Here is a 9,226-nt window from a genome sequence, read left to right as displayed (position 1 = left end):
TATTTGGTTAGTTTTGGAGTAGTCACTGTGATCAGGAATGGTACTACGGGCTTGCGAGTTATGTAATATATTAGGTAATTATATCCGTGGTTATAGTTATAGCTCGATGCAGCTTGTTCAGACTTATACAGTGTGTAACTGTGAGATTCGGGTCTTATAAGAAATTTTGAAGGTTGGGAATTGAATTATAAGGTTTTTGGGCTAAGGTTAAATTAAGGATTTTCAGTTGAATTATGTTGTCATGCCTATATGGAATAGGGTGACGTGAGATCACCCCGGGTACGTGCGAGGTAAGATGTAATAGTGATTTGGGGTTTGGAAATAACTCTTGGCACGTTAGAGGATGAACATATGTTTAAGTGGGGGAGAATGTAACGACCCAGCCGGTTGTTTTGAGTATTACAGCCTTGTTCCCTCATTTACTGATCTATTTGTGCTTTATAGCTGAATTATGACCTATCGAATTAGTTAATTTGGGTCCAGAAGGATTTCGGAATGAATTGAGATATTTAGTCTCACAATGGAAAACTTAAGTTGAAAAAGTCGACCGGATATTGGTTTATGTGTAGACGACCTCGAATTTGAATTCTGATAATTCCAATAGCTCCGTATGGTGATTTTGTACTTAGGAGCGTGTCCGAAAAATTATTTGGAGGTTCGTAGTAGAATTAGGCTTGAAATGGCGAAAGTCGAATTTTTGGGAAGTTTGACCGGGGGGTTGACTTTTTGATATTGGGGTCGAAATCCGATTCTAAAAGTTTTAATAGGTCCGTTATGTTATTTATGATTGGTATACAAAATTTAAAGTTAATCGGACTTGATTTGATAGGTTCCGGCGTCGTTTGTGGAAACTTGAAAATTCAGAGTTCATTAGGCTTGAATTGGGGTATGATTCGTGGTTTTAGCGTCGTTTGAGGTGATTTGAGGGTTCGACTAAGTTTCTATGATATTTTAGGACTTGTTGATATGTTCGGTTGAGGTCCCGGGGGCCTCGGGTGAGTTTCGGATAGTTAACGGATCAAATTCGGACTTAAAACCACTGTTGGAATGTTTTTTGCTTCTGGTATTTTCGCACATGCGGAGGTTTGATCGCAGGTGCGAAGCCTCATGTGCGTGCAATCAGTCGCAAAAGCGGCCAGGAGGGGAACTGGGCAGTGCTCGCAGGTGCGCAATTTTATACGCAGATGCGGAGTCGCATCTGCGCTTGGCTTTCCGCATAAGCGGCCTGGATCGCAAATGCGCCCATTTTGCCGCAGAAGCGGGGGTCGCAAGTGTGACCTCTTGTCCGCAGGTGCGACCTCTTGTCCGCAGGTGTGGATTGACTGGGCAGAACCCTTTAAGTTCGGTGTTTCGCTATTTTTTCACCATTTTCGGGTTTTAGAGCTCGGTTTAGGCGATTTTGGAGAGGAATCTTTCCACACAACTTTGGGTAAGTGTTCTTGACTCCCTTGTGATTATATTCCATGAATTAATCTTCATTTTCGGTGTTAGAATATTGATTTTTTGAGAGAAATCTGAGGAATTTTCTACAATTTTATAAAATAAATTTTCGAAATTTGAACATCGATTCGGAGTCGGATTTGAGTGAAATTAGTATGGTTGAACTTGTAATTGGATGGGTTGTCAGATTTTGTAAGTTTCGTCAGATTCTGAGACATGGGCCCTACAGGCAATTTTTGAAATGTAATTTCGGATTTTGTGGGAAAATATTGATATTTTGATATGGAATCAATTCCTATAAATTGTGTGGACTGAATCAAATTTATTGTGGCTAGATTCGAGCCGTTCAGAAGTTGATACGCACATAATGAAATTTTTGGAGCATTGTTTAGCTTGCTCGACATTGGATTCGGCTTGTTCAAGGTAAGTAACTCTTCTAATCTTGGAGTTGAGGGTATGAACTCTGATTATACATGTTATGTATTTGGTATTGAGGTGACGCATTTGCTAGGTGACTGGCGTGTGGGCGTGCACCGTGCGAACTGTGTAGTTATTTGAACTTGTCTGAAATCATGAAATCTCTACGTACTAGAGTTATCAAAATATGATTCATGCCATAAACTATGTTTAGACTACATGTCTATCCTGTTGGGACCCATCGAGGTCATTTCTGCTATTAAGTTATCTGTTTTCATTGTATTACATACACATTCATATGCATATCATATCTCAGTCTTTGTTGTTATTTATTGATACATTATATCATCATTTTCGGGCTGTTTTCATGACATTGTGAGCCCATGAGAGAGAGATTGGAGAGATTGATGATTGAGTGAGGCCGAGGGCCTGATTGATTCTGATATTGATACTGATTTATGATAGCGCTTGGGCTGAAGGAGCCCCTTCGGAGTCTGTACACACCCCTAGTAAGCGAGGATGATATTATTGAGGGATGGATTTCCCTGGACATGGATTTGTCCGAAGTACTTGATAACTGGAGATGGATTTCTCCACAGGGTTGGATTGCCCTTTTTCCTCGGCACTAGGTTACTTATAGTCAGTATTGTATATGTTCTAGGATGAATTTTCCTGTGCCGTATGGTCCATATACAGTACCGAATGGTTGAGCATGATGAGTAGAAAGTATGAGGCATTGAGATTGATTACTCTAAGAGTGTGAGTACATGATTTATCTCTGAGATACATGACATTGGCATGCACGCATGACATACAGGCATATAGATGTATTTTTCTCATGTTGTACGGTATCACGTCATTCATAAATTTTTACACACATTAATATGTGGGCATAGAGAGGTATTTCACACTTGCTATCTGGAAAGAAAACGAAACATCTAATTTATTGTGGAAAGGATTTTTGGAAATATTTACGGTTTTTAAATTATCTCATATTTTACGACGATTTCGGTAAAGGATTTAAGTTTTCACAGATATTCTTGAAAGGTAGAACTATTTTCGGAAAACTGTAAAAAAGCTGAGCATTTTTTTATCGCTAAGTTACTTTCTTATTTATATGCTCTACGTTGTTATGAACTGCTATTGGTTATTGGTGTTGGACCCGACCTATGTTCCAGCTCGTCACTGCGTTTAACCTATGGTTAGGTTTGTGACTTACTCAGTACATGAGGTCGGTTGTACTGATACTACACTTCTGCACGTTGCGTGCAGATGTTGATTGTTGTTGTTGTTGTGCTCGATGGTTGCCGGATTTGAAGATGTACATGCGTTCCTATTGTAGCTGCCTCTTGTTCATGGTCGCCATAGATTTATAAAAACTCTGTTTATGTACTTTTCAAATAGAAGATGTATTTACTTCATATCAGCTTGTAAATTCTATTCTTAGAAGCTCATGATTTGTACTAGCAGTCCTTGGGAAAGGTTTAAGATTCAGAAAATTCCTTTGTTTGATTGTCTTATCACTATTATTGAAATTGGACAGTTATTAGTTGGCTTACCTAGCGAGTTGGGTTAGGTGCCATCGCGACTAGCAGATTTTGGGTCGTGACACATATCATCCTTGACAATAGTCACCTTTATCTCTCCTATAGCTACCCTTATCATTCCTATAATAGCCTCCCTTATCCCTCCGCTCTGACAATATCAATAGCCACTCTTATCGCTCCTATAGCCACCCTTTTCTCTCTTATAACCACCCTTATCGCTCCGTCCAGACAATATCCCAACACACATAACAACAGTGAAATGCCTCCCCTATGCCCACATAATATCAACAGTGGAATGCCACACGTATATCCTCAAAATAATAACTCACACAACACAAAAATTTATACGGAATATTATCACGGCAATATTACAAAATCAATTCATATCACAATTTGTCCAATGGCCATAACCAATTCCAAAAATATAACAAATCAATTAATTTCATAACAAATAGCTGAAGGCTCCACACAATGTGTATAAGACCTCAAAAACAATCAACAGAGATAGAAATTACTCAGCATAGGGCAACACCTTCATTAATCCAAATTCTCAATAATTATAATAACACCTCTTCTTAAGCTCATTTAATTAATTATTTGCAGAGAAAAAATGCATAATGAAATTAAATTCCAAGAATATCAAACTATTAAACTCACAAAATTCACATAAATATACAGGTAACATTCACATTAAATCGTCATATAAAAACAAATTCAATAAATGCGAATTGAGGCATGGCAAATAGATGATTAAATAAATGGCAATAATTATCCAATTTACTACACAGTATGCCCAAGACTTTAACTCAGTAAATTTTTTACATATAAGCCCGAGTACGTACTCGCTACCTCGTGTACACGACTTTTCACATTTCACAAATGGCACATAAGACTCAATGCGTAAGGGGTAATTCCCCCACTTAAGGTTAGGCAAGATACTTACCTTTTTAAAGTTATGTCGATATTTCAAAATTACCTTCTTGCTTGAATTGACTTCCGGACCGCCCAAATCTATCCATATTAATTGTATAATTTCATTAAAATTCATCAAAAATAATTCCGGATAATAATACGTCGATTTAAATATGTATTCCAAAAAGTCAACAAAAGTCAACACGGGGCTTGCCTCTCGGAACCCGATATAATTTTTACGAAATTCGAACACCCATTTTGATACGAGTTCAATCGAATTCCAATAACAAATAGTCCTCCAAATCTTGAATTTCTATTTTTTTGAAAAGTTTTTACAAAAATTCTTATTTCCTCCATTAAACTCGAATTTAACGATGAATATAACCATAGATTCATGAAATATAATCACTTTAGGATATAGAACACTTATTCCAACCAAGCTTGTAAAAACTCCCTCCAGAATCGCCTAAATCCGAGCTCTAAAAATCCAAAACAAAAATAAAAAAATGACCAAGTTCAATCCTTATGTTTCTGCCGAGTTTCGCACCTGCGAAGTACATTCACGCTTCTGCGTGCTCGTTTTTGCGAGAAAAATCATGCTTCTGCGAATGCACTGGTCAGCAGCCCCCTCGCACCGGCAGACTCATTCTCGCTTCTACGCAATCGCAGGTGCGATGCAATATTTTGCATCTGCGAAGTCCACCGCTTCTGCGTTCCAGGCACCGCAATCGCGGTGTCGCAAGTGTGCATTTTCGTCCTCTTCTGCAACCAAACACCAGCCCTGCCAATGTCTCTTCTGCGAGGTCGCACTTGCGCCCATAATTTCGCAGGTTCGATTCCAACAACTGTTGTCTAGAAACAGCATTCCAGCATTTTCAACAAGTCCAAATTCAATCCGAACCTCGTCCAAATCTCATCCGAGCTACCCGGGACCTCGTCCGAATTTACCAATAAGACTCGTAACGCAACACGAACCTACTCGGGGTTTCAAATTATATCAAACAACACCGAAATTACGAATCGCACATCGAGTCGAATTATGAGTTTTCAAATCTTCCAATTTCTATATTTTGCGCCAAAACGTATCAAATCAATCCGGAATGATTTCAAATTTTGCACACAAGTCATAAATAACGTAATGGAGCTATTTTAATTTTCAGAATAGAAATCCGACCTCGATATCAAAAATTCAACCTTCGGTCGGACTTTCCAAAAATCTTCTATTTTTCAACTTTCATCAAAATGCATCGAATTGTCCTACGGATTTCCAAATCCAAATCTGAACATACGCCTAAGTCCGAAATCATCATTACAAACTATTGCCATCATCGAAATTCTATTCCGGGGTCGTTTGCTCAAAAGTCAACTCTCCAGTCAACTCTTTCCATTTAAATTTCTAAATAAGAATTGTTCTTTTAATTTAATTTCGAATCTTCCGAAAATCAAACTCGACCACACCCGCGGGTCATAATACACATTACGAAACTTCTCGAGACCTTAAGTCACCGAACGGGGTGTTAATTCTTAAAATGACAAGTCGGGTCGTTACAATACATATTATACATATATATATATATATATATAAATAATTCCATTATATTATACTTCGAAGGGCGGATCAATAAATGACTTATTTTGCTTTTCTTACACAAGTTTTTTTCAAAAGTAGCCAATTGTATTACTCTTTTCTAATCATTTTGCAATGTAATTACGTTGAGTTTGCGGATGGGATGAAGTCATCAAAAAATAAATAATATGGTATTCCTTTCCCCCCCCCCCTAAGATTATGCCCAATTACGAATCCAATTGTAACCATATTATGGGAGAGGTCGATTCCACGGTCTTGGGTATGTTGCTCTTTACAAACTTGTTTTTAGTTTTATCACCCTACTCTTTTTTTTTATACATAAAAGATTTACTTTTACACGTAAGAGATCTATCTAAAAAATCTAAAAAAATTATTTTCTTAAATTTAAAATTATAGAGGGGCTTAATGTACAAATAACACTATAATACCTTTAATTTATGTACTAGAGGTTCGAATTCCATTAAGGTAAAATGATAAATAGAGAATTATAGTGGTTTCTCTTGGATGGGCGGAGGTAAAAAAAAATTAAAAAATGACTAAAAATGCCACTCAACTAATAGAAATGGCATATCCATGCCATTCGTTAAAAGGTTGGTCCATTCATGCCACTAACGTTATACTTTTGGCTCATTCATGCCACTCAACTAACAGAAATGACATATCTATACCATCCGTTTAAAGGTTGGTCCATTCATGCCACTCAACTAACATAAATGACCTATCTATGCCAACCGTTTAAAGGTTGATCCATTCATGCCACTGACGTTATACTTTTGGCCTATTTATGCCAGTATCTACTAACAGTTTCATTTTCTGTTTTTTCCATAATAAGAAAAAAATTTCAACCCCGGCTTTGCCACGTGTCTTTATATTACTGGTTCTTCTTTACTTGATCCCACATTTTTTTTAACCCTGATTATGTATAATTAACTATTCCCAACCCGATAAAATTCAACTAGTCTCCGTGGAAAATGTATTAAGGTGCAGTTATTTTATCATTTATTTATCTTTAAAAAATCTCATTAATTTAGGTAGTTGTTAATTGGCTTACCTAGCGGATTGGGTTAGGTGCCATCGCGACTAGTTGAATTTTGGGTCGTGACAAGGAATTAGGGGTTGGGTTAAAAAATGGTTAGATTTTATCGGGTTGGACATGGTTAATTATACATAATCAGTGTTAAAAAAATATGGGTCAAGTAAAGAAGAACCAGTAATATAAAGACACGTAGCAAAGCCGGGGTCGAAAAATTAATTCTTATTACGGAAAACCAAAAAATGGAATTGTTAGTAGACACTGGCCTAAATAGGCCAAAAGTATAACTTCACTGGCATGAATGGACCAACCTATAAACAGATGGCATAAATAGGTCATTTCTGTTAGTTGAGTGGCATGAATGGGACAAAAGTATAACGTCAGTGACATGAATGGACCAACCTTTTAACGGATGGCATAGATAGGCTATTTCTGTTAGTTGAGTGATATAAATGGGCCAAAAGTATAACGTTAGTGTATGAATAAACCAACATTTTAACATATGGCATAGATGAATCATTTCTGTTAGTTGAGTGACATTTTTAGGTCTTTTTCGTAAAAAAAAAACTAAAAAAATGGAAACCACGTGAGTGAGAAAAAATTACTCCTCCCAAAGAGGGAAAACAAAAGAAAAACAAAAAGAATTGAGCGCGCAAAACGGCACGCGGGTTTCAATTCCGAGGAAAATTATAATTTAAAATCTCTAAATAACTCCAATTAACTGTTCAAATATTCTCTGCCTCTGCTCCGAACATTCTCCGACTCCGAAATCCAATACATCTGTTCAATTCTCAGCGATTTTTCACTTTTCAGGTTTGTGCATCTTCTTCAATATCCCCAAGTCGTCTGTCAAATCCAAACTACTCCGGTATATCCATATTATTTGTTAATTTTACTTTTTATCTATATAAGTTCGAAATTGCAGCTACTTAGGACCCGTTTGGACATAAAATTTGGTTGAAGCTTTTTTCAAAAAAAAATCACTTTTCTTCAAAATCAGCGTTTGTTCATAAAATTTTCAATTTTCACTTCAATATGTATTTTGAAAATTTTCAAAAATTTAAAAAATTCCAAAAAACTGTTTTTCAAAATTTTTCACTCAAATCACTCACAAAATTTCAAAAACAACCCAAGCTGAAATTTATGTCCAAACACAACTCTAAATTTCAAATACCATTTTCACTTGAAATTTGTTTTCACCATTTTTTCGAATTTTACAATTCTTATGTCCAAACGCCTATTTAGTCGTTGTTTACGGGAAAAATCAGATAAAGTTAAATTTGAATTTGGTCTAAAAGATATGTGATATAGTTTGATACAAACCGTATAGAGAAATCGTAATATCTATGTTTTTGACTATGAGAATGAGAATAATGAGCAAGAAAAAAGAGTAAGATAAAGTAAAATGAGCACAGGGGGATATCTTTCAATATAGGAAGTGATCTTTTGTTACCGTCTGTAAGATAGCCTTATGCTTACAAGGATTCCCCCTTTTATAGTAGAGAGATCCTACTTTATTCACAATAAAAAAATATATAGTGGAGAACCCATGATGAATTGTCTCTTCCTCGATTCCCGCCAAGATCCTCTCCCTTAGTGCGGTTGTAACGGCTCTTGTCCGCGAGCTCGATACTGGCTCGAACTCGTTATTGGGTCGAGCCCTCGGCTTTGGGTTGAGTTCGACCTTCGGGGTGGGTGTAGCGCATTTCCGACCACCCTCACGTTGCCTTGCGGATCGACTTGGTCGTGGGCTCGATAATAGTATCGAGCCAACTCCCCGATCAATCTTTGGAACTTGAGGCTCGTTTGTACTGTCTTCGGGACTCATCCCAAAATCCCACTCTGGTTGCTTACCATTCGGACTCGATCGAACGTAGAAAGGCGGAAATCTATTTTGACCGTATACAGATAGTCCCCTCGTTTCTCAGGAAGGATGTGGTGAGAATCGATATACTTTTCGACGGTTCGATCGGGTTATAAGCTGACGTTTTCACAGGGCTCGATCATGACGTATGTGATATTTGTCCCATCGATTTAGTCTTTCAAGGTATTTAAAGTATGTCAGATGGTGGTCGGCCACCGCTGATACTGAACCGTCACGATGTAAGCCTATAAATAACCTCTCCATCTAACATTTACCACTTTTACGTCTTCACTCTTCCAAATTTTCTTACCCTCTCTCTCTATTTCACCGCTTGCAGAGCCACCTACACCAGCGTTTGGTATCATCAACTTTACATCTTTCTTTGCCTTTCTTTCTCTCATATCAATGGCCAAAACTTCGAAAAT

This window comes from Nicotiana tomentosiformis, chromosome 1 (genome assembly GCF_000390325.3).
Source record: "Nicotiana tomentosiformis chromosome 1, ASM39032v3, whole genome shotgun sequence".
Classification (NCBI taxonomy): Eukaryota; Viridiplantae; Streptophyta; class Magnoliopsida; order Solanales; family Solanaceae; genus Nicotiana; species Nicotiana tomentosiformis.
This window is presented reverse-complemented; position numbering follows the sequence as displayed.